Source organism: Thermobia domestica, chromosome 17 (genome assembly GCF_964235325.1).
Source record: "Thermobia domestica chromosome 17, izTheDome1.hap1.1, whole genome shotgun sequence".
Classification (NCBI taxonomy): Eukaryota; Metazoa; Arthropoda; class Insecta; order Zygentoma; family Lepismatidae; genus Thermobia; species Thermobia domestica.
In genome coordinates, this window is record NC_137470.1 from 126101824 (window position 1) to 126129506 (window position 27683).

At 36.5% G+C, this 27683-nt stretch overlaps 1 protein-coding gene across 2 annotated transcripts in view; it reads left to right on the forward strand.

Annotated features, from left to right (window-relative positions):
- Positions 1 to 27683, forward strand: part of Glut1 (Glucose transporter 1) — a 942408-nt gene that overhangs the window by 267836 nt on the left and 646889 nt on the right. Inside the window, exon 1 of one of the 2 annotated variants that reach the window (XM_081744243.1) lies at positions 10140 to 10157. The exons of the other annotated variant lie outside the window; for it this stretch is intronic. The gene's annotated coding sequence lies outside the window, so the exon portion shown is untranslated. Of the gene's footprint in view, positions 1 to 10139; positions 10158 to 27683 lie in introns of those variants that run through there. 2 annotated transcript variants of the gene reach the window in all.

The window sequence follows — 27683 nt, forward strand, 5'->3', positions numbered from 1 at the left end:
GAGGAGACTTAATATTTCTAATAATGTTGATAATATAGAAAACTTCCACTTCGTACGCCCCGTTTATTACTGAATTAAAAACAAATCTTTTACAATACGAAACTAAGAGCTATCATTATGTAAAAAAAAAAAAAAAAAAAAAAAAAAAACTATCAGAATTGTTTAATCAGATTTGGTGTTCGGAAAACGCTGGGAAGTAGGAGAATTAGTACTTTCACGTTTAGAGATGTACAGCAAGATTTTAAAAACCCTATAGGTTATGTAAAGATTTTCATCTATAGGTTTCCTAACAAGTTCCCAGGAAACAAGCATGTCTGACGTGAATCTCCTAACAACTCGGTAAATGAGGGAAATCTATTATTATTATTATTATTATTATTATTATTATTATTAGTAGTAGTAGTAGTAGTAGTAGTAGTAGTAGTAGTAGTAGTAGTAGTAGTAGTAGTAGTAGTAGTAGTAGTAGTAGTAGTAGTAGTAGTAGTAGTAGTTCAAAGCCTTTACAATTATAGTAGGAGATCAAGTTTCTGACATCATTTATTCACGAATAACTATTATCTGTTCTATCTTACTTCTAAACGACTGTAAACAGAACCACGTGAAACTAAATCACTGATTTGCTGCAGAGTTATTGACGCACGTACTTTCAAGCAAAATAGGTTATAATTAAAAGGATTCTATCACAATAATGAGATGTTCGTAATAATACGTAATATAATATTATAATTATAATACCTAATAACAAGTAATATTACGTGTTAACACGTAATAACACGTAATACTCTATCTATTAAAATGATACAACAGCAATGAAAGCATTTTTTATTTTTTTTACAATGCTGGCATGATGAAGGTATGCTAGCCCCTTACAAAGGTTACGCCCTTTCCTCGGAAAGAGAAGGAATATTAATATGGAAAGGAGGCAACAGAGATGGTCTAAGTGATTTAATAATTTATATAAACTTTATTGATCTTAAATTATATAACATTCAAGTACCATAGCAGCAGATATTATGGCCTTTAGCCATAATCATTAGGATGGGTGATGAGATGGAGAAGATGGTGAGGTGTACTGAACGCCACAACACAGTAAAGGGAAGGGTTAGTTAGGCGAATGGATGTTATCTTCCGATCCTGAGGCTGCTCAGGGTCATGATGAGAGACACAATGAGCCCTGTTAGATGAGATGGATTACTGTGCGTATATTGGGAAGATGTAGTGCGAATCTGAATGAATGGCAAAGGCAGATGCGATGTCTTGATCTGGATGATTTGGTGGGAGTGAATAACGGTATAAAGTAAAGAGGAGGGAGAGTGGCGGGTGGATGTTGTGGAGCGTAGTCGATATCACTGTGTAGAATATCAAGGAAAAGGGGATGCTTCTGAGCCAGTCTATTGGTGGTGTAGGAAAGTCAAAGTTTTTCGATGTGGTAAAGGATGTGAGGAAATGAGATGTGATCATACAAATCTTGTGTAGGGCTGGGTAGCTTAATACGATATGCAATACGCAGGGTGTGTCGTTCTAGGATCTTGAGCGTGTAAAAGATTGAATGTACAGCAACCTAAGCTGTAAACCCATAGGTGAGGACGGGTCGTAGGAACACTTTATATGTTGTGAGAATGATATCTGCTTGTAGGCCCCAGGTTGTGCCTGTGAGTCGGCGAAGAAGATTCAGCCTATTGTAGGTTTTAGTGATAATCTGAGCTAAGTAAGGTCACCATGTGAGGTGAGTATCAAATGTAACACCTAGGTACTTAACATGTTTGGTAGGTTTGATGGAAGTATCAAGAACAGATAGGTGTAGGCGTGTTGTGTTTCTACGGACGCGGGACCGTCTCTTAGGGTGAAGAAAAACTATTGCTTGAGTCTTCTCAGAATTTAGGCGTAATCGCCATTTCGAGCACCAACTAACAAAGATATCGATGGCAGATTGGACTGCTGTGTTCAATTGGTGGATCGTTTTGCCGAGAGGAAGAAAGGCCGTGTCGTCTGCAAACTGGAAGAGATGTACATTTGGAGGAAGTGGAAGAAGATCGACAACGAAGAGCACATACAGAAGTGGAGATAATGCTGAGCCCTGTGGAACGCCGGAATGAATAGAAACAGTATCTGGTAAAGAGTTGTTTATAGATATATATGTAATGCGACATGATAGAAAGTTGAAAATGAATCGAATGTAGCATATTGGTAGTTTACAGGACAGAAGCTTAAAGAAGAGCGCAAGATGCCATACCTTATCGAAAGCTTTCTCAAGGTCGAATAGAAGTAAACATGAAGGCTGTGAGCGGTTGATGTGATTCGTAATGAGATTGGTGAGGCGTAAGAGCTTGTCGTGAACATCAATGCGAGGACAGAAACCTGCTTCATGGAGTGGGATGGTACGATGGCGAGAGAAATGTGGATGAAGTTTACAAGATTGCGTTCAAGAATTTTGCATAAAACAGTGGTTAATTGCATTGGACGGTAAGATGATACAGAGGTAGCTGGCTTGTTAGATTTTAGAAACATTAAAGTCTTGGAGGTTTTCCAATTGGCGGGAATGATACCGGTACGTAAAATGAAAGTGAAAATATGTGCTAACAGAAGCAGTAAACAGAAAGAACTCTCTTTAATGTGACGGTAGATGATAAGGTCCATGCCTGGAGCAGTGTTACGTTTGCGTGCTGTAATTTCACGAATTTCTGGAACTGTGATAGGTGTGGTAAGTTCGTGATGAGCTGGAAAGGTATGCTCTGTACTGGGTTGAAGATGAGGAGAATCAACATTAAACGTATATGCAGGATGGCGTCGTTCAGATCTTACAGGGGGAAATGGCGTGAAGATGGTTTGGAGATGATTCGCAAAGGCATCAGCTTTGGCACTATCTGAGGTGAGTGGATGATCCCCTTCAATAAGAGGATAAGGTGTTCGAGTGAGTTTGCCAGTCAATGCATTAAATCTCTTCCAGTATCTGGTAGGATGTGAAGTTGCGTCCACTGTATTGCACGTTTTGACCTAGTTTCGAAGTTTATGGGCTACAACGTAGTTACAAACCGTACGTTGGAGTTGTCGGTGATGGCGTAGAGCCTCTCCGTTGTTTGTACGTATGTAATCTCGGTAAAATTGTCGAGAGCGTCTGATCATGTGAAGGTACTGAGGTGGTAATCGAGGACGCCATGGATGTGTTTGCAAGGTAGGTATATTCTCGGCAGATGCTGTATGGATAGAAGAGGTGATAACATCCAGCGCCGAGTATAGTTCATCCTCAGTATTTGGTGGTTCGAGATGTTCAAGCTTAGAAGTGAGATGAAGTCTGTAGTTATCCCAATTAGCTTTGTCAAATCTAGGGGCCTCCCTAGGTGGAATGTTTACAGAACAGTGGTGGCGAAAAGAACGTTTGGTAGTTAACTTGATTGGAAGGTGGTCACTGCCAAGGGGGTCTAAGACTTCGATATGGCATTTGCCGGCAATGGTAGTTGAGGTGATGACAACATCCGGTGTGGTACCTGAGAGAGGGCGTGTTGATTTTTGAAGTTTATGCGGAATGCAAGGTATGCGTGTTGTAACGAAGTCCTGGAATTGAGCTTTCTGGCAAGCGGGTCTACTATGAATATTGATATCGGTCATGATAATGAAGTGGCGGAAATTGTTTGCGATATGCTGAAGAAAGGAGTATGGTATTGCATGACCGGGCCAAACGTAGATGGTCGCCAAGGTGATGTATAAAGCCTTGAAATAGACGGTTGTGATAAGTTATTCTGGAAGGTTGGAAATAGGTGCTTGGAAAGTACGATAAAGTGACTGAGAAGAAAATCCAATGAGTACGCCACCATTGGCGCGGAGGGCCGGTGTCTGATTGTCGGCTCGAAAGATCTGGTATCCTGAGAACTTACAAGACATGCGAAGTGTGAGATGCGTTTCGTTTAGCAGAAACGATGATGCATGTTCTTCCAGAAGTTGTTCGAAGAGAGGTTTATGTTGATTGAGGGAACTGATGTTGACAAAGATAATAGCGATATCCATAAAGAAATTCATAATCTTAAACAGATGTTCCCAAGCGGGTAGTGTCAAAGTGAACTCGTTGGCCTGTGTAGGTGGCATTGAAGGTAACGCGGAATATGCAGAGGGAAGCATATTGTACTTGTAATACATGCGGCCGTAAAAAAGGATGCACGTTTTGCAGCGTTAATATGATGAACTGAAGAGGTTGGGATACTGTAACAGGCTGAGAATTGGGTGGTACATTGGGGGAAGGAGTGGGGTCGGTCGTTGGTTCACTTTGAGTGCGAAGTGGTGTCACTAAGTGAGGTTTATCCAGTGAAGGTGTGGGTCGAGCTTGACACTTAAAGCTATAAGTCAGGTGTTGTTCAGGACAAGCTGAGCACTGCGGTGGACTCTGCAGATTCGGACAGGTGCGTGTGGAATGGAGTCCAGCACAGTATCCACATTTGAAGTTATTCCTGCAGTTGGCGGTGGTGTGCGTGTTATATTCATGACAACGCTCGCAATGGATTGGTGTTGGTCGTGCAGTGCGTGATGGCTCGACACGATGCCGTTTGCGATATATATAAGCTCCGTTATCAAGTAGCTGATTGATGGTGTCCTGCGTTTGAGATAACACTCGGACCATGTAAGTGGGACCGCGGTCGTTTCGAATGCGGATGCACTTGGAAACTTTGTGCCCTTCTTCTGTGAGTTCTTGTAGGATCTCATCGTCCGTAAGGTCAGGATTTACACCTCGTATGACCACGGAGAAAGCAGGCGTGCGAGGTGGCGGAGGCGGCTGTTGGATTCTCTGGTCAGTCAGTTTAGTGAGCTGTGCATTCTTGAAAAAATTTTCATAACTTAACTTGTTGCGAATAGTAGTAGCCAAATGCTGATCTGGAGATTTGATGATCATCCCATTTCTGGTGGCAACAATTTGTGAGATCTGAGCTAGCCAATAATATTTGGTGAGCTGAAGATAGATGTGCTTTTCGTTCTGATATTTAGTGTCGAAATTTGTAAGAACGAATAGATTGGTTGTTTTGTACTGTCAGATAGCGATGGAAACTCCGTGTCGTCGATTCTAAGTCGCTCACTATCAGAGTCTGAGATGCTATCTCGGCGATGACGTTTCGGAGATGGTGTGTGATGGTGACCTATAATTGGAGATCGTGATCTTTCCGTTCTATTGGCGGTGCGGTGTGAGTCTCGGTGCCTACGTCTGATATCCGAGTCTGCAGAGGAAACGGTAGGACCAGCTATTACCGTAGGAAGTCCGACATGTTGTCCTCCAGTCGCCATATAGAGTTAAGCAGTGATGGTCCCCATGCCCACTAGTCGAAATGAGAGATGAGCAACAATGAGATGTGAAACGAAAAATTAGAATGAGTGTGTTGAAGTTCAAAAGACAAGGAACCCTTCGAAACCGATAACTTTCGTCAATCCTGTAAGTGTAGTATGTGTGTTATGCTCTCAAGTAGGTATTGCAATGCCTGGCCCTCGCTGACACGCTAACAAACACAAGACAAGCGAGGTTTCTTGATGAGGTAAATATGCAATAAAAGCTCCTAAGCTCCAACCTCTAACGTATGATTTCAAACCTATGATTTAAGGGTACTTGTGATTTCAAGTTTAACAAAGACAAATATTTTAAAGTATGTATACTTTAAATAAGTTATTTATTAAATATGTCTTTCTTTTATAAAGTTTATTTTCTAAAATTATTGTTCAAAGCCTTTGTATTTTAATAAGCCTTCTCCAAAATCAATGCAAATGAATTGTGCTGCCATCTTTGGAGTTCTTTTTAAACTATACGTTTGTGGGCGTTTATATGTTTGTGGCCAATCCTTTCGACAATGAGATCTCGGAAACTACAGGCTCTAGAAAGATGAAGTTTTCACTGATCGGTTGCAAATTTTGCGTAGATTGTCCAGTTCTAATTGAATATTTTTTTTTAAAAAAAAAAAAACGTGGCCATTATTTCTTTATTACATTTTTACGGTTACACTGGAAGTGTTGAAATTAGAAGAAAAAACACTAAAACACCATATCCTACGCATTATGCATCCCAACACCACACAATTGTATATGGGGTTACATACCTCTCAGGTGTTTGTTTCATGGCCAAATGACAAGGAAAAACGAAAGATAACCATTTTTTCAGTCTAAGAAGAATCTTTATTGTTTGAGTGTTTTGCCCAATGAACACCATATATCACTGACATTATAATTAATTGTGTATGTAATGTATTTGCTTATTACATACTGCATGCAAGAAGAAAGAAAACACTGATCGTACTTGAATTAAAAACTCCAAGCGGAAGTAGGCTCAAATCTTGTAAATGGTGCGAAATATTGAAAAAGTAATCGAAAAAATGTCCCCTTTACGGTATGTCTTGCCATTTTTTATCAAGACGTCTTTCACTTGTGTCTGTAAAGAGATATGTGCAGATGTTGTGAGGAATGACAAGAAGATTAATTCTCATAAGCGCTGTGTAAAGAGCGCAGTTTCAACTATCTATATATTAAAATGTTAGGTTTATATGTTTGTCTCAAAAGAACGGTTTATATGTTTGTCTCCAATCATTTCGATAACGAGATCTCGAAAACTACAAGTGCTAGAAACGTGCCGTTTTCACTGGTAGATTCCAAATTTTGTGTAGATTGTCCATTTCTAATTGAATAGCCAAAAAACATGGCCGCTATTTCTTTATTACATTTTTAGGGGTACACTGGACATTTCCAGTAAATTTTAAATTTACTTTTTTTTTTTTTTTAAAGTAAAGCATCATATCCTATGAGTTTTACATTCCAACACCACATAGTTGAATACAGGGGTTGTATGTCACTCAGGCGTTTGTTTCATGGACAAATGATAATGAAAAACGAAGTATAATCATTTCTCCTGTTGCAGATGAATCATTATTGTTTGGAGTGTTTTGCCCAATGAACACCATATATCACTGACATTATAATTAATTGTGTAAGTAATTTACTTTCTTATTACATACTGCATGCAAGAAGAAAACACTGGTCATACATGAAGTAGAAACTCCAATCGGAAGAAGGCTCAAATTTTGCAAACTGTGCGAGATATTGAAAAAATAATCTACAAAATCTCCCTTTTATGGCACTCTTTGCCGATTTTTATCAAGACGTCCTTCATTTGTCTGTAAAGAGTCACATATAGATGTTGTGAGGAATGATAAGGAGATTCATGGTCATACGTGAATGATGCGATGTGTAGAGAGCGCAGGTTCAGCTAGTCTATATATTAAAATGCTAGGTTTATATGTGTTTCCAATCCTTTTAACCATGAGATCTCGAAAACCACAGGTGTTAGAAACGTGCCGTTTTAAATGAATCGATTGCAAATTTTGTGTAGATTGTCCAGTTCTAATTGAATGTTTAAAAAACATGGACGTTATTTCTTTATTACATTTTTAGGAGTACACTAGAAGTGTTGAATTTTTTAAAAAAAGCATTACATCCTACGAGTTATACATTCTAATACCACATAATTGTACATGGGAGTAGTATATCTCTCAGGCGTTTGTTTCATGGCCTGATAATGAAAAACGAAGGATAACAATTTGTCCAGGCTAAGATGAATCTTTATTGTTTGGAGTGTTATGCTCAATGAACAACATATATCACTGACATTATAATTAATTGTGTATGCAATGAATTTGCTTATTACATACTGCAAGCATGAAGAAAGAAAACACTGATCATACATAAATTAGAAACTCCAATCGGAAGTAGGTTCAAATCTTGCAAATCTTGCGAGACATTGAAAAAATAATTTACGAAATCTACCTTTTATGGTACCTTTTGCCGATTTTTATCAAGACCTCTTTCACTTGTGTCTGTAAAGGGGCATGTACAGATGTTGTTAGGAATGACAAGGAGATTCATACTCATATGTGAATGATGCGCTGTATAGAGAGCGCACGTTCAGTTAGTACTGTGCTTAATGAAGAAGAGAAGTGTTGTTTTTAAACATGCTTACTGAAAGAGTCTCTCGTGGCATTAATTGAGCTGTTTTGAGGTATCTTCTTTCAAGTTGTAGAAGGAAGCTTATTTCTCCTTCTGTGGGTGAATCAAAGCAAGAAAGATATTTACAAATAAATGAAAAGCATTTGTTCTAAATGTATTGACCACTATAATCATTGGCTTTTCAGGAAATATTAAGAAAGAAGGAAAATTAATGTTTTTCAAACATATGCAGTTTCCTGCTGCATATTTCTTACATGACTTAGATTCATTAAAAAGCATGTCTTCCTTTGTAATAGTAAGAATGAATGATTACTAACCAATCAGCTAATTGAATAGTAATGATAGAAATAATTGTGTTTATTGCCGTATCGAAGTAAAAGCAAGCTAAGAGTAGAACTTAAGAAGTGAAACTTTGTCAAATTTTAACTCACTTGGTCAAGGAACTTCACACATACTGTGACCACATAAGTCAGTTAACCAGAGATAGTTTTAGAATTCATTAGCTTTATCAACTTGATAAGAATTTTATTTATCAAAATATTTTCAAACTTTCATTGGTTCTGTAAATTTTGTGACTAGGGTAGCCACTAAACGAGACAGAATTTTCGCGTCGAGACACAGCTCTTCCAATACAAAGAGATACACTTTTCGTGGCGTCATTTTCACACCTTCTCGAGTTGAGACAGGTTCAACTTTTGTCTCGTGGACGATCTTCTTTGTGACTAAGTGCCCTTTCATTTCATTTTTTGGTAAGGCTCATATTCACTTGAGCTTCTATGCCACCAAACATTTTTCCCCATATTCTTTTCACCTGTCTTTTAGTATGTAACTTCCGTTGTTTTGCTCTACGACATATATTTTTTTATAACACAAAAGTGGCTTCCATTTCAGTAAATCACACGGAGAATGAAAGGAGCAGGCAGGGAATCTAATTGATAAAAGTTAGTGATGATAGGCATAGAAGGACATGGATAGCGTATTGGCTGGTTTTGGAGGCATAATATGACTCCGTGTGCACTGCCAGAATCCTACCACATCTTTCCTCTAATGTATCTTCCTGCTATTTCTCTAATTGTAAAAATATGCTCTTACGTCATACATCTGTCAGTTGAAAATGACTGATGTGTGAAATCGGGACGACTATCACAAAAAAAGAAAGAAAAAAGAAAAAAATACCCTTCTTTACTTGCATATGCTGTTACCAGCGCTTTCAGTCCCCCTTAGGGTATCAAGCTTCACTAGCACAAAGATATTTTCAGCAACAACATCTGTAGCATCACATGACGTAGTTGATAACGTTTTCGTCTTTGCTGCGAGTGGTCTCAGGTTTGATTCTTGGTGCGGATACTTCGTCAGAAAGTTGTAACAGCTTTTGCAGGCCAGCCGTGCAGAGTGAAGTTTTTTCTGGGCTTTCCTCAATGCTGGGATAGTACGCAACAAAGGTCCGAGGTTGTTTCCTTCTTTTCCCACTTCTGTCCTCGCCGAGGGACGCCATCTCTCATATCGTCGGTAAATTCACGTACAGGCGTATCTGCATGTTTTTAATTTTACAGGAAATCGATTTGAAATTCTTCGTATAGCGTTATACGTTTAATACTATCTTCAGAAACACTAAGGTTAAAGCTCTCTTGGTACAAATTTTCGCAACACTATGTTGAAAATGAAATGAGCAGTCCTATACCGTCATACGAAGAATTTCAAATCGTTTTCCTGTAAAATTAAAAACATGCAGATACGCCTGTACGTGGATTTACAGACGATATGTGACATACTTAAATGATTATAGATGCCGGAAACACATAAATATAATTTCCATCTCCTCCCCATCCCCAGCAACAACCTTTCATGAGAAAATTGAGTATTAACTATAAATAATTACTACATTATCTGGTCGTCTTTGTAGCTGGCAGTTCAAATTATCTTCTTCTCCGATTCGTATGAAAGCGTAGAGCCTTACATGACTATACTCTATATACCAGTAGATACGACAACAATTGAACCATCTCCGCTTTAGGTGACAATAATCTTGAATCAATTTTTGTCATTTTTAAATGTTAATTAAGCTCTTTTCTATACAAAAAACTTAACATTTTTTTCTTTTTTTTGTATTTTCAGGTGAGCTTCGTTCATTAAAGATGACATGATTTTGCTGTTCTTGATGGTTTAGAAAAAAATAATTATTTATATTATTGAAGGTAAGCAGTTAATATCTAAAAGTTAGTTCTAACATTACAAAAGAGTTGCCCCAAAGTATGAATTGTACTTAAGATTAAAATAACAGGTTGCTGCAGTGAAGGAAACGACTATCTAATAAAGTACCAGAAACAAATTAATTTCGTTTCATAACGTGGAACTTGGGTAGACTTCCATACTATTCATATTCAGTAGTATTACCAAAAGTGATAGACAGGGAGTATCACTTCCCACAAATTTACTATTTCGCCCCAAATTTACCATTCACCCTTCAAATTTACCATTCTATTGCCAAATTTCCCATTTTACCCCAAATTTACCATTCTATCCAGAACTTTACCGTTCACCTTTCACATTTACCATTCTTCCCCCAAAATTTACAATTTACCCCGAAATTTACCATTTCTCCCAAATTTATCAATATATCTCAAAATTTACCATTCACACTTCAACTTTACAATTATATTCCCAAAGTTACCATTTTACAAACAAATTTACCATTCTAACTTCAAGTTTATCATTTCTCCAAATTTACCATTCTATACCGAATTTACCATTCACCCTTCAAATTTACCATTCTATCCCCAAAATTACCATATTGCCCCCACATTTCCTATTCTATCTCCAAATTTACCATTTTACCCCAAATCTACCATTCTGTCCCCGAATTTACCATTTTACTCAAAATTTACCATTCTACCTCAAAAGTTACTATTTGCCACCAAATTTGCCATTCTTCCCCTTAAATTTATCATCCTGCCCCCTCAATGCACCTTTATTCCCACAAATTTACCATTTGTGTTTGATTGTATAATTTTCAGTGATATCGCCTCCAGATAACCTCATAGGCGCAACCTCCGCCCTAAAACCTACCTATGGTTACATCTGGTGATAAATATATATGTTCCAATTTTAAAAGACGGATTAGGGGGAGGTGGAACTTACTCACAAGATATTCAATTTATACTGAAAATAATTTTTCGCTTTTTTTTTTACCTTTTCTGTTGTATTAAAATCCAACATTGGAACACATCTGACGAAGTTTCTGTTTCACAAGAGGGGTAGGATTAGGATTGAGAATTACAATTCTTGGCTTTCGGCACCTATGGCCATCTTAGACCGTCACATTTTAAGGATGGATGACGTCCGTCGGCCATCACACTGTCCGAGGAAAGGGAAAAGGGAAGGAAAAAGGATTGGAGAAGGAAGTAAACAGACTGGGACCTATATGTTAGCTACCATCCCGGCATTTGCCAGGTGTGAATGAGGAAAATCCAGGAAACCTCACTCATGATGGATTGTCTGAAAAATCTATTAGACTTTTTCGACAGAGTGTCCTCACCTAGAATCGAGCCGCGACTACTCACACGAGAACAGTGTTTTCGGTCTAAGATTTTGTTGAACTAGTGTTGCCAACAATAACTGTAGAAACTTCTCGTCTCGTCTCAAATTTGAATCTTCACTTCTTTTTTGAACTTTCGTTTCCTTTTTTATGCAGTAATCGAGGCAAGACAAAAATTGCTCTTCTTGTGAAAGTGCCTATCCCTCCGAAGTTATTTGTTTCCTTATTAGTGCCTATGATTTCTAGTTAGTTAATAGTGCCTATTATTTCTTATTTTCATTTTTACGTATTTTTAGATTTACCCAATTAGACGGGGACTGCAACACATAAGTATGAACATGATATAACAATGCTCTTTAGTGAGCTTTAGTCTCACACTTCTTGTTCTATAGTCTGCTTCTGAACATCTTAATCCACTCGGCTATGCCCACCGATAGAACACTTTACAATGCCAGCTTGTTATAACAGTTGATAGCTTACTAGAATGAACGACTTTATTATAGCATAGAATGCATATACAATACTCTTTGCTTGGATAAGACAGAATCACTTCTTTAACTAAGTAACTCTATGGCCTATGGAACCCGAAGGCTCAATGTCACGTTCACTAAGGCTCTACATTAACTTCCAGTTTCTATTTTGTATTCTTATTCCTGCGAGATTCATCTTAATATTGTCCTTCCATCTGCGCCTAGGTCTTCCTAATGGTCGTTTTCCAATTGGACTTCCAGTTGAAACTTCGAATACGTTCCTACTTTATCACATTCTCGCTACATAACCTGTCTGCCTGAGCCTCCTAGACTTGATTACCCTAATAATGTTTGGTAAACAGTGTAAACTATGCAGTTCCTCGTTATGAAGTTTTCGCCATTTCCCATTCCCGTTGCTCTTTGATTCGAATATTCGTCTCAGGATCTTGTTCTCAAATACTTTCAATCTACGTTCGTCCCTCAGGGTAAGAGACCACGTTTCGAAACCATACAGCACAACAGACAAGATTATCATTTTATGTATCACTTCTTTGGTTCTTTCAATTCAAAATCTGCGTTTTATTGTTTAGGAGGTAGAAACATTAGGGAGAAACAAAGTAAACAAGTAAGTAATGTAATGGGGTAAGATAGAAAATACTAAAATGTACAAGAATACAAAGTAAGCAAAATAAAATAAGTAACAGAAAAGTAATGTAAAAAACTTTTAAAAATCAAAGAAACAAATAAGTGAGTAAACAAAGTTAGCAAATTAGAATATGAATCAGGGAAGTAAAGTAAGAAGAAGTTAAATAAAGTGAGTCAGAGAAATAAAGTAAATTATTTGATGCTAGTTCAAAATCCATTTGTTGACGTATTCCTCTCTCTTGTGTTTAACAAGATTGCATTAGCGCAATATACACATTATATTTACTTAATTAGCTTTGAGTCGAAACTGGAAACATAGATAACACAATTTAATGTCAGAACTTAAGTATTTGAATTAATTAAAATTCCTTGAAAGGAAAATGACACGCAAATTAAAATATTAAAAATTGTTGACTGATGTCGTAAGTACAGAGTGCGTTATTCCGTTTGTAATGGAGAGAGCGGCATATTATCGGCAAATGTTGTGGTCGGTCGAGAGTGTACTTAGAATCCACAAAGTATATCATTAGAACTAGAATGCTTAAAATTTCATAACTCGAAAATTTATATTATATATATGCAGTGGCGGAACCAAGTGGGGGCTATATGGGCTATAGCTCCCCTTGACGCTCAGGTATACACTGTATAAAATGGGCTTCAATCCTGCTTTACACTGGATAAAACGGCAAACTATGGTTTAGTCCCTCCCTTGACCTTATCCTGGATCCGCCACTGTATATTATATATATATATATATATATATATATATATATATATATATATATATATATATATATAGGGTGTAAATGAATTATACCGACAAACTGTAAGAGGGGATTCCTCACATCAAAATAAGATAAAAAGTTCATATGGATCTATGTCGAAAAGTGCATAGTTTCAGAACTAGGGCTGTCCAAAATCGCGAAAAAGCAAAATTTCAATAGGCCCTATTTCGAATTCCAGAAACTGTGGATGGTGGTTCTTATCAGCGTAAAGGAAGTCACGCATATACAATCCAAAAGTACATATTTCATCAATTGTCAATATATGTAGAGGGTAATCCCTACAGATATAATTCTCAGATATGTTTTCAATAGAGTTTTCAGATATACCCTGATTTCAAGGACACTCCAAAGTAGGCAGGAGGTAAGCCTTGACAACAATGGACACCCAATGCTTCTGAGGGAAGTTGGAAGTGTTAGGAACAGGCAGCTCCATGTTTCTTCGTGCTTGGAATAACTTGTGATGATATGTATTTCGTCACGGTATATTTCACGTTTTCTTCACTTATAAGCGTGAATGAAAACATCGCACTGTGCGCTTTCCCGAGTATGAGAGACAATGCTGTTGACGATCCTTAAAACTTCCAACATCGCACCCAAGGATTCCGTGTTCACTACTATCAAGCCTTATCATTAGCCTGATTTAACCAATCATAAAATCAGAGCATATCTCAAAATTCGGTTGATGGCATGTCTGAGAATTTCACCCTACAGGGAAATCTGTACACCCATTGAACATTAATGAAATATGCATTTTCGGATTGCGTATGCGTGACTTCCTTTACGCTGATAAGGACCACCATCCATAGGGTCTCGAATTCGAAATAGCGCCTTTTGGAATTTGGCTTCTTCGCGATTTTGGACAACCCTAGCTCTGAAACCATGCACTTTTCGCTATAAGTCCATATGAACTTTTTCTCTTATTTTGATATGGGGAATCACTTTTTAAAGTTTGTCGGTATAGTTAATTAACACCCTGTATGTATATTAAGAAACAAAAACATTTTTCCTTGCTGTTGGCAGCTAATTCACACATTCTCCAATCCTAATTTGAAGTTATATTGCAAATTAATATGCACATAAACATTACTTTCGATATGAAAGGAAATGCACTAAGATATCGAGAAACTTGTCTTACACTGTGTACGTAGATCAGGGGTTCGGGGTGTAGTCTTCCTGCTTTAAAACGCATACGTGCCTTGTTAAGGCTAGCAGTTATCAGTATTAACCGGGCTGTCTCGACCAACAGCCAATAGTGCATCTGTATACTGTAGAAAGTAAAATCTGAGAGGGAGCAGCCAGAACGCAGACTATGATAGGTGCAGCCCGGATTTAGGTAAGTGCTATTCTGTGCTTGAGCACAAGGCGGCATAATTTAGATTTTTAGATTTTTTAAGATTTAGAATAAAGTAATATTTAAAACTAGCAACCCCCAGAATCACGAGAAAGCGAGAGAAAATGTTAATGTGTTTAATTTGCTCTAGTTACAACAGTTACTAATTAGCTAGCTTAACTGATTATTTTTAAAAAGGGGTGAGGATGAACTTGAACATAATGAAAACTGATACTATTAGTGGCCTCGAAAACTATGAATTCAACACTAATATACTGTATATGTCGTTTTTCATTATTTTTAAAATCTAATTCCTATCTGGGGAGTGGAGTATGACCTTATCAATGGATCCCGGGTTTGATTCCCGGTGGGGACACACGTGATTCGAATTCCAAGTTAAGCTGTAAGTCCCGTCTCCTTAGTACGTCATCATCATCCCATGGAAGGCAATGGCAAACTACCATGGGTTCACTTTGGCCAGGGACCCCTGGGTCAAACACCTACCTTTGGGCAGAACGTTGTAAATTTTTAACTTGTAATACCTAAACTGCTACTCAACAAGAGCTGACATGTTTGCAAAATCACGGCTTGTTTCCCCGTTTGAGGCAAAAGTGTGTGTGGGGGTCGGCAAATTATTTAGAGCACAGGGGCCCACAATATATATATATATATATATATATATATATATATATATATATATATATATATATATATATACGGGCTTGGATAGGTATATCATGAGCTTAATATACAATCCAAAAATATATAAATAATAGCTTAAACTATTTTTGTCACTCAAAGGGCCCCCCGGATCCGGGGTAGATACGACACTAACAACTAGGATGGTCAATTCATTTGTTGGTTACTATTTTAGAGACCTGTTCAGCAGCGAGACCTTGTGAGACGTGAACTAACAGCCAGAGACACAACTAGGATACTTGTTGCCCGGGGTAAGAACTCGCCTTAGCCCCCCCCCCCCTCCGTGACCAACCAAATCAAAACGCTCCCCGACTGTACCTGATATTAGCATCACACAGTAATTCCGCAATTCCATTTTTTTCCATGTGGTAAAGCTTGATTTCAAAATTTCAGTACAAAATTTAATTTTAGTAAGAGATAAAACACCAAACTAATTAGTATTTGGTTGTCAAATAATCTGAGAGTAGCATACTTCACATTCTTATAGTCTTATTATAATAACCGCAAATCCAATTTTTTTTTTTTTTTTTTTTTTTTTTGAATTATAATGGGATGTTAGTATTTCTAGAATGAATCAAAGTCTGTTGCTTTAGAATAGAAAACTTAATTATGACAAACAGTCAAGCTGTTGCCTCGAGTATTATACTCGAACATTTTACAAATCTCTTAAATCGATGCAAGTTAAATGAAAACAGAAAAAGCTGGAACTAAAATTTAACTTTGCGGACTCTTTTAGCTGCAAAGGTTTCTACAATGTCCTCATAAGATAGCTTTGAGGCTAAATTATACTCTATGGATGAGATCCTATGGTTTGTGAGTCATTGTTGTCTTGTTAAGTTTTTGAGAATTTTTAAAAATATTTAGTTTGCTAAAACTCATTTCTTTGCCTTATAGTGAAAATAATTATTTGCTCAGGTTTTCGCCCCCCAATCCGGCACCCGGAGCACAAGCCCCGTTTGCTCCCCCGTTGGTTACGTCACTGCCAACAGCTTACTGTGGAATCCAAACCACATGAGCTACCTCCTGGAATCAAACCAGGGTCTCCTGCGACAAAGATGCATGCGCTCATCATATATCCACAAGATAACTTACCAACAACTACAAGAAAACAATAATTTGGTTTCTGTTAAATTTTAATTACAAATAATATCAATCACATTATTGTTATTAGAAATGAAAGTGAAATGAAATATTTCTGTTTAACGTCCGACGATTATGCCTGTTAGAGTAAGGATGGTGGGTGATTTAAGAGAAAACCCACGAACATGATGTTGTCCACCAGATTCTTACAAAGAACTGTCGTGGATCGAACAAAGAACCTCATACACCAGAGGTCAGTGCTCTACCACTGAGCCACCGTGCCCCCTCTCCCATTATTGTATTAGAGATGTATTTATGTGTTGTAAGGAGAGAGATTTTTAAAACTGGTAATGAGGCTCTTTATTGCAGGAAACATTGTCATTCAATTGACTTAAGCAAATCTTTATTATGTGTAACTATACACTGCATTTTCTTTACTTTCAACAGGCTGACATTTAAACTCAAATGGACGCTTAATTGATTTGTTGTGTCCAAACTCCTATTTCATGAGGCATAATTCGATAACAAAATGTCTGCACAGGGGAAAACTTTATATTCATACTACGGAAGTTAGAATCTATATTTGTGCCAAGTTTGATTGAGACTGGATGAGTTTTGTAGATAGTCTACGATATACAGGATTTGTCAGAAAAGTATTCGAACTGGTTCGATTTAGAGAAAACTACAGTGCGCAGATTGGCCACACTGATCATCGCAAAAATAGAGTCAAAGATGTTTGAGCATGCAGGAAGTATTGTTTTTACTTGCACCTAGAGTTGTGAATACAAAAAAAGTATTTTTTTTAAACTTTTCTTTAAAGATGAACATCACGATTAGAATTTTTTCTCTAAAACAAGTTCTTCGTTAGACAAAGGTGAAAAATGTCTCTAAAAGCAAATAGAAAACAAAATGGTGTTTAGAATGTGCTGAGATTAGCTTCTAATCTTGATTTATAGAAAAAGAGCAAGAAAATTTAAACTTACGCCTCCCCCCATAATTCATGTAATCAAATTAATAAATAACTTATTGTTTGAAATGTATTTTTATTTGAGTTATAATTAACTATTTGAAGTTCGAATATTGCAAAACACAAGCACATTATTATTTCTACATACATTTTTTTAAGGATATTTCAAAAATTATGTTCACTGAAGAAAACAAGAACTCATTTTAATATCAAAATACAGTTTTGAAGTTCCTAAAAATTGAAATGTAAAATGAAAAGAATAATTCATTATTATCTTTTGATTGATTTTAAAAATGAAATGAAAATGAAATCTTTCAGTTTAACGTCCCATGATTATGCCTTATTAAAGTAAGTGAATGATGATGAAAGAATTGATGAAATGACAATGTGGAAGGAAACGGGAAAAGCTATGGACATGGTGTTGCTCACCAAAAAGTTACTTGACCGGGGATTGAACCAATGATCCCACACACCAGGGGTAAGAAATCTTCCACTGAGCCACTGTGTCCCCCCATTAAGGCCTTTTGAAAAAGTCAATTTTCAATTCTTTGTAACTTTGGTCCTGTTTATTCCAAATACGTCATCATAATAATATTCGACACTGAGGTACTTTGGATGTGAATTGCCCGTTAAGAACTCCCTTCTGTTATTATTTTTTAGTTTTTTTTTTTAATTTGATTTTTGTGATACTGTAGCGTTCTTAGTTTGCAACACTGAATAGTAAGTGTTGCATTGTGAATTTAGTTCAAAGTCTAGATTTGAAGTATAATCTGGCATAGTACCATTTGAAAAAATGTTACTTTATTGCTTTTGTGTTCGGTTAGCAACATTGTTACTCTGATGGTATTACAGAGTATGTCAAACTCTTTTGTTCTACAGATATTTGCATATTATCTAGGCACAAAGTTTTAGTATCTTTCATTTATTAATTTAAAAATGCAAGTGCGTTTGAAGATAAATTGTTCAGCCCTTCTCTCCCCATTCAAATTCCCTATTCAAAGTTTATAGAGACGCGCGGTAGCTCAGTGGTAGAGTGCTTACCTGTGGCGCATGAGGTCCCTGGCTAAGTAAGCTTGTGGTGGACAACATTATGACCGTGGGTTTTCTCGGAGTACTCCTGTTTCCTTCCACATTATAATTCCACCAATTCTTTCATCATCATTCACTTCTCTTAATTGTCCGGTTCCCTTAGCCTAAAGGGCATAATTGTAGGACGTTAAACTTAAAGATTTCATTTCATTTGATTTTCGAAGTTTCTAAGTAGACTTGAAACTGCAAACAGCTACACAATCTATATTAAAACCTTCTCTATTCACTCTTTGCGAGTGAAGCTGGATTAAGAAATGGAAAAGAAGAATAATGAAAGAACGAATGAAAAGGAAGATAGAAGAAAACCCACAGGCACGATCTTTCCCACCACAAACTCACGTGGTTTGGAATTGTACGGATAACCACTGTCATCCGTGATGTGGGACTGTTACACTATATTTAGGGTTGTCATGCGTCCGTATTTTGTATGGACTGTTTGTATTTTTGACCGTGTCCATGTCCATATCGTACAAAGCATGAAATAGGAAACTGTTCGTATTTGAGAGTTTTTGCAGCTGCCCGAAAATTCCCGAGTCGGGAATCTCTAAAATCTCGGGCGAAATTTAGTTTTTATTATTGACGTTGGTGACAACACTGTTACCGTGACAGATCAGAACCGCCGTAGCGCCGTACCACCGCTAAAAATACTGAATGCTCTTCTTCACGCACCTAAACAGTAATAACATATGCAATAAGAAATTATGATAATATGGCCTTGTGTCCATCTTGAATTAAGAAAAAAACCGCTTTCTTACAAGGCTGGCTAGAATATTTGTTATAAAAAATAAACTAGAAAAGAAATGGTTTCGGAAGTATCGTAACAAGGCTATTCACTAGAAAAGTAAGTACTTCCGAAACCGTTACTTTTCTAGTTTATTTTTTATAATAAATATTCTAGTCAGCCTTGTAAGAAAGCTGTGTTTTTCTTTAATAAAAAAAATATTTCGAAAAACTTCAATATCAATATAATCATGTTTCTTAGTTTTTAGTTTTTTTTTTTTTTAATTTTGGTACTCCTGTTGTGATGAAGGCAAATACCGAAGTTACTAAATTAATGTAAAAGAATTGTATTTTCATCATACAACTTATATTTTAGTCACTATTAATAAAGTAGGTTACCTTTTTTAAAAAAAATAAATAAAAAGTATCATTTTTCCATTCCAGGCCTCTTATATATATATATATATATATATATATATATATATAATATTTATATTCAGTTGTATTTAGTATATAGATCCCAGCCCCCGCCAAGTGAACTTTGTGGTGGACAAACACCGTGTGCGTGGGTTTTCTCATGGTTCTCCCGTTTCCTCCCTCTTTCTTCATTCCATCATTTCATTAATTACTCATCACCGTCTCCTTTAGCCTAACCGGCATAATCGTGTTACATAAAACTCAAAGATTTCATTTAATTTTTGCATTTTGTATATAGTCTATTACGTTTACATTATATGTAATAGGCGTCAAAGAAATATTAAGAGAAAGTTTTTAAGGCAATTGGTCAAGTATGAACAACAGGTGTGTTACAGATGTTCGGTAAAGATAAACATAGGTAGGAGGGTAACAAAGTCAGGGCAGGTGGCCGGCAGATGACGCCTGGGGAAGTACGACTCACGGTGGCTTCCAATGCAAACAATGAATTTTAGTACTTTCACTTTTAGTATAAATTTCTATGCTCTGAAGATATCTCTGTCAGTTGGTGTCTGATGAAGATAACGTTAAGTTGTCGAAACCGTTACACTGTAATTTAGTTTTTAATAAATAGGTATATATATATATACTCTGGTCAGAAGTGTTTGTTATTCCTTTAGTGAGTTCCAGAGTCGTGATGGATTGTTTTTTTTTTTTTTTTTTTTTTTTTTTTTAAGAATCTCCATCTTTTCTTTTTGCTCCCCAAAATAAGAGTAGTTTATTGTAGAGTAAAAATCAGACTAATACTTTCTCGGAAACAGCCGTAATGATTTTATTTACACAGAGTATGCCAGCTATATAATATTATTTTGATATGGAGATTAATACGTATATTAATCTATCTATATATATATATATATATATATATATATATATATATATATATATATATATATATATATATATATATATATATATAGGGTGTTTCAGATAAAACGTCCAGTGCTTATAAATCCGAAACGGCTGAGAATAAAAAGATGAAACAAAAACTGAGATAGGAAAATGTCATAGGGCGCATCACATGGTGTTGTTGTGGTGACCCACAGGGCCCTCCTTCAAGGGGGCCCAGGGGCCAACTTCAAATTTTCAAATAGGAACATGTATTGAATCATACCTCATTCAATAGTCCTTGAAATACGAAACAACTTTTGTAGGAAACAATTTTCGATTTGGGGCACCGTTTTCAAAATGGCCGCAAAAAGTCCTGTATCAGTTTGAAGTTGACACCTGGGCCCCCTTCACGGAGTTTCCTGAGGGTCAACACAACAACACCACTTGATATGCTTTATCATCATTTCCATCTCAGTTTTTGTTTCATCTCTCTATTCTCAGCCGTTTCTGATTTAGGACTATAAGCACTGGACGTTTTATCTGATACAGGACACTTTTTGCGGCCATTTTGAAAACGGTGGCCCAGATCGAAAATTGTTTCCTACAGAAGTTGTTTCGTTTTTCAAGTACTATTGAATGAGGTATGATTCAATACGTGTTCCCATTTGAAAATTTGAAGTTGGCCCCTGGGCCCCCTTGAAGGAGGGCCCTGTGGGTCACCACAACAACACCATGTGATGCGCCCTATGACATTTTCCTATCTCAGTTTTTGTTTCATCTTTTTATTCTCAGCCATTTCGGATTGATAAGCACTGGACGTTTTATCTGAAACACCCTGTATATATATAATTGAAAATCACTATGTTTGTGACTATAAACCTCCTGAACCGCCCGACCGATTTCGATCAAATTTGTAACATGGATGCGGTTCGAAGCTGGGCTGGTTTTAGGCTATTCACTTTAATGATAGAACTGAGGGATTGGGGAGGGGGTATAAAAATATTTTTTAAAAAATTAACTCTTGAACCACCCGACCGATGTTGATCAAATTTTCAACATAGATCAGGTTCAAGCCTGGGATCGTTTTTATGATTTAAATTTGACGGGGCAACGTAGGGAAGGAGAAGCAGGGGGAGATATATAAAAATCAATTTATATGATACTGAAAGTGACTATTTTTGTAACTTAATAACTCTCGAACTATCCGACCGATCTCAATCAAATTTTCAAGATGCATGAAGTTCGGATCTCGAAACATTTTTGTACTTTCACTATAACAGTAGATCCTAGAGGAGAGGGAGGGGAAGGGGACGTATAAATAAAAACTAAAAAAACTAATAATTTTTGTATTACCCAACCAATTTCGATCAAATTTTCAACATATACGAGAGTCGAGCCTTGGTTGTTTTTTATCGTTTCACTTTGACGAGCCAACGTAGGGGAGGGGGAGTGGGATATATATTAAAAATAAGATAAAAATGACTGCCTTTGTGACTTCATCACTCTTGAACTACCCGACCGATCTCAATCAAATTTTCAACATGCATGATTTTAGGAGCAGGGATTACTTTAGGCTATCCACTTTGACGATGCAAGGTAGGGGAGGGGAAGGAGGAGAAAATTTTTTAAATGATCAAAAATGACCGATATTATTTGTCGAATCAATAGTTTTCGGGGCCCATGAGAGAAACAGTGACACTTCTGATGCTGTTTCAATGCAAGTTCAGCTCTGATAGTTGGAAAGTGGGAGATTACAACATAGGGGAGGGGGACAAACACATAAAAATGATCGAAAATGACTAATATTAGTGCCGAATCCATAGTTTTAGGAGTAGCTGAGATTAACAGTGACAATTCTGATGCTATGTGCCGCAGCATGGAGGAAGGGGATGGGGAGCTATATATAATAATGATCAAAAATGGCCAATATTAGTGTCTAATCCATAGTTTTCTGGATCATTCAGATGAACAGTGACATTTGCAATCCGGTTTAAATCCAAAACCAGTCCAGCCACTTGGGGGAAGGGAGAAAGAGATATATAAAATGATCGAAAATTGACACTATCAGTGTCAAATTTATAGTTTTCTGGGTTGCTTAGATGAACAGTGATACTTTCGATCCCGTTTAAATTCAAATTCAACCCCGCAATTTGGGGAAGGGGAAGAAGAGATATTTAAAAATGATCGAAAATGACCGATATTAGTGTCGAATCCATAGTTTTCTGAGAAGTTGAGCCTCCATTTTCCTTTATGTCCAAAATTAAATGTATTCTCCCCGTGCGAAGAACGGATATTCTGCTAGTATTTTATAAATAAATGTGTACATCATCACTGCGGCACGATACGATTCAATTAACAACATCTTATAAGTTTTCGAGTTCTCTACATGAGAGCTCAACACATGTCTTAATTGAAAGAACTTTCAAACATCTTCGTATCTCCGAAGGTAATCATAGACGAGTGGAATTCGTTTTGTTTCTATTTCCTTGGTTTGAATACCCACGCGCAATTTGAACCTAATTGTCAATTCTAGCAACCCAATCTTTGCTTAGTAATATGTCTGCTATTATTATCCCTGTCTATTAGTGCTCAGACCGAGTAATCATGCTCAATTATTCAGGCTCGTGTCTTCTAATTGTGAACTCCGTTGACGACAATGATGATCATGTTCTATTGTTATCACTAGAAACAATGAAAACAATGAAGGGTCACATGTAAATTAAATATAAGATGTAGCCTTTTGAATTTTCGATTCGAAGCTTAAAAGGAAAAAATGGTGTAAAAATACACGAATTTCAGTACCTTTGCTTAGCAGTGGAGAACTCTTTTCTATTATAATATCTTTTGTTTCAATTTTATTGGTGTATTTTAATTTTTTTTAGTTCATTGTGTTAATTGGATGGAGATTTTGTCTGTCGCATGGTCCTGCTAATTCAAAGTTTAACAAAATAATATGGGCACGTCCTTGTGTCTTCTTCATCTCCTGTGTCATATTGTTCAATCGATTTTTATAATTATTTCTGTTTATATCCGTTAACCACTAGAAAAGAATAGACTGTAAATACCTCAGGTGAAAACATGAATAATTTATAGGAATCGAGTTGGCTTAATAGTAGAGCGCTGATCTCTGCTGCATGGGGCCCCTGGTTCGATCCCAGCTCTCTCCAAGTAGGCTTTGTAGTGGCCAGGCCAAATACCGTGTTTGTTGGTCTTCTCAGGATTCTCCCGTTTGCTTCCATTTCCTTCATTCAACTATTTCGTTCACTATCAAAATCGCCGTCCCTTTTAGCTTGGGAGGATAATCGTAACGTTAAACTGAATAAACAAAGTATAATTTATCGGATGCTATCGTAAGAGAAGCAAGCGTGACCGAGCTTTTGTAATTTGGCTCAATTTGGATTTGTTTATCGTAAAATTTATTCAATTTTTATTGAATTTGGCATGTGATTTCGTAAAATGTATTCCATTTTCATGAAACTTGGCATATGATTTCGTAAAACGTATTCTATGTTCATGAAACTTGGCATGTGATTTCGTATAATGTATTCTATGTTCATGAAACTCTGCATATGCTTCCGTAAAATGTGTTTCATCTTCATGAAATCTGGCATGTGATTTCATAAAATGTGTTCCTTTTAATTGAACTTTGCGTATGATTTCGTAAAATGCATTCCATTTTCATGAAACTTTCCATGTGGTTTCATAAAATATATATCTATTTTGATGAAATTTGGCATGCGATTTCGTAAAATGTATTCTATTTTCATGAAAATTGGCATGCAATTTTGTAAAACGTATTCCATTTTCTTGAAACTTGGCATGTGATTTCCTGTTGGTTTATTGTTTGGAATTGGAATTCGTCGAGATAATAGAGCAAAATTAGGTTTGAACTAGATTTCACATATGCATAATGTGTTGAAACAATTTTCCACTGCAAAGAACTTCCTCATACTTGATATTAACGCAACACGGAGTATTTTGTTTCTTCAGGGTTTTTCCATCATCGTAGTAAGTTAAGGTTGAAATCAATCTAGAATGAACAGGTTAAAAGAGGCAAATTTATACTCAAATTCAAAGTTTCCTCATTTAATAATCGAATAAGAAAAAATTTCTACATTAACTTCCGTAAAACGTATTCGTTCTTGATACAATACAGCGTATATTTTCTTTCAGAATTTTCATCATCCTCACTTTTCGGTCTTCTATTCCGTTTATAATGAGACAATGAATTCCCTTAATTAAAAAAATGTATGTTCAGGATAGCTTTAGTAAATTGTTAGATTTGATAAACTAAAATTTTCACCGCGAATAGCTGGTAAATGAATGATACATTAGATCCACAGCTTTTGCAGACCTCAAGGTTATAGAAGAGCAGACATTTGTATCTCAAAGAAAAAAGTGTTTTGTGAAAACGTACTTTTTGTTAATGAAACTGGAATGTTATTAAGGAAAGTACAAGTGTTGAGAATGTGAATGAAATTTATTGCACACATCTAATTCAAATATATCAACATATATCGTCAAGAGAAACCAAGGAGGAATGCTAATGTCCCATTCAACAGTTCAAGTAGAAGAGAAGCACCACGGCCCAACGATGTTGTCCATGCTGTAGATTAGGGTAGGATGTTTGTTTCGAGGTGCATGAGGACGTCCTCGCCTATAAGCGTGGGAGTTCGGCAACGTAGGACGTGCTGGATTTGGTAGAGAAGATGGTATTCTCGAATACTGCAAAAGCCGACATGCTGTTAGTGGCGAATATAGGAATAATGATGTTTTGTTTTGTACGGTGTATGTCGAGACATACTCCAACAGACGTAAACCAAGCTGGATATTATTCATATACCTCATTAACTATATAGGGTAAACTGGAAATGTAACACCTTGTCATCGTACGAGAAACAAACCCATGATTGGCACGGCGGGCTACTGAGATTAATGTTCTAGCTGCTGTCGGGGTAGGTCCCTACATGAGCACACGCTCCACCGCAAGAGAATTAGGTACAAAACCTTGCAGACAGAAGCTCGTGGTCCACAATATTTCCTGGATGAAACTTCGCCTCCCAAAATCTAGCCAGGCCAAAACCTTCTAGTCCAAAATCTTGCAGGGCGAGATCTCGCTATAGCGATTTCTTCAGTGTAGAAGTTTACCACCGTCTGCAGCCAGATTTTGATGCAATATTTTATTTGTAGTTTCTTTACTACTCGTACCTTCAGTACATGCGTACAAGTCGGTCAAGAGTTAGGGGATCAACTTATCCCTTTCATAGCCCGACGGCACATTGACTAGATGTATCAGAGTCAAGATAAGGCAGAAGAATGCAGGAGAAGATGCTGAGAGAGCGACATGGGTGCGTGGACCGTGTGCCTGAATCAGGACTTTGAAGAGAATTTTATCTAGCAAGGGCTCGAGTGAATATTCACAAAATTGTCACACGAAGTATCACAAAATTGAACATATCTTAAAAACTATTTGCTCAATTACAAATTAATTTTAGGACTTGTGAACGAAACATTATACTACACAAATAATAACATTTATACTATAATAACAATAATAATAAGAAAAATAATAAATTAAAAGTTGCAGTTACAAAGTACTCCTTCTGTCTTGTGTTGTTAGTTTAAAAGTCCAACTTTGTATAGCATAGTATAAAACATACTTCGAAACACAGTCCTATTTGAGAATCTAGACACCAATAAATATTTTTGTATCTTTTCCCATGCTTTGTACAGTCCACAACAAAAAACCTGCAATATGAGCATGTAAGTTTATTGTGAAACTACGCCTAACAGCGCAGGGAATCAACATAGCGTCTAAGTGGCACGAATCACGCCAGGAGAAACCTCGTCGTCCTCCCCTGCACACTTATTTTGGAGCAAGACTTCGTCGTTCCATAATAAATTTACATGTTCATGTTGCAGGTTTTTTGCTGCGGACTGTACAAACTACGCATTGTCCTTGAGGCTTAGATTTTTACTCTGTAGGACGGACCTTTTCAATGAAATTCCTTTCCAAATATCGTTTTGGGGCAAGTGATGCAACTACACATAATTTCACGTAATAAGAAGGAAAACCAACAGATGGCAGCCCATTGCACTCTACTCTTGAGCTACATGCGTTTTTGTTTATGTGGGAAAACAACAGATGGCAAAATATGCATCATTTCGTCACTACTACACGGGACATATATATATATATATATATATATATATATATATATATATATATATATATATATATATATATATATATATATATATATATATATATATATATACGTCGAGCTGCCTCTAGAAGCACTATGAGTGTCCGTACATGTGTACGTCGAACCGCCTTTGAGAGTTAAAGACGTTGTCTAATGAGGAGCAAGCTGAACTTGTTGATGTTCCTTGTAATGACTCATTTAAAAGCAAATTTCAAAGAATGTACACTTGATCAACTTTGGGTGAAGGTATTTTCTGAGTATAAGAAAATAAATCAAAATGCATTGTAACAACTATTTTTTTATAGTTCCGTTTTGTAGCATATATCTTTGTGAAGAAGCATTTCAATACTTTGTTTACTGACTGTGAGAAACGTACAGGAAAATTGTCTTTACGTTCAACATTATTTAAGGCTACAAATTACAGATATTGAACCACATGTGGAAAAATTGCCCAAAACAAAATCTAAAAATGACTTTCTTTTTTACCATGACAACTTGATTCTGGTATATAATTTACTGAATGTTGTATGCTTTAAGATAAAAGAAGGTTCCTAATTGATTGTTATTAATGTTACTACTTACCTCTTAACTACTACTTCTATGTACAGTAGATACTAAAATTTTAGGATGCGGGGTCCATAGCTTGCCTTAAAACTTAAAAAAGGGAGGTCCACAACTCTAAAGTAATTGGGAGCCACTAGATTAGACAAGAAATAATGAAAGTTGGAAGTCAAACCCTGGTCGAATATCATCACATGATTTAATAGTTTAGTTTTAAACTATTTATGCAATGCTATTTAAGTATTGATCTGCTTAAAGTATTTATATGATATTCAGTTATCTTCTATTTAGGAAAGTACCACCGTATTAATAAGGCAGCCTACTTTCTA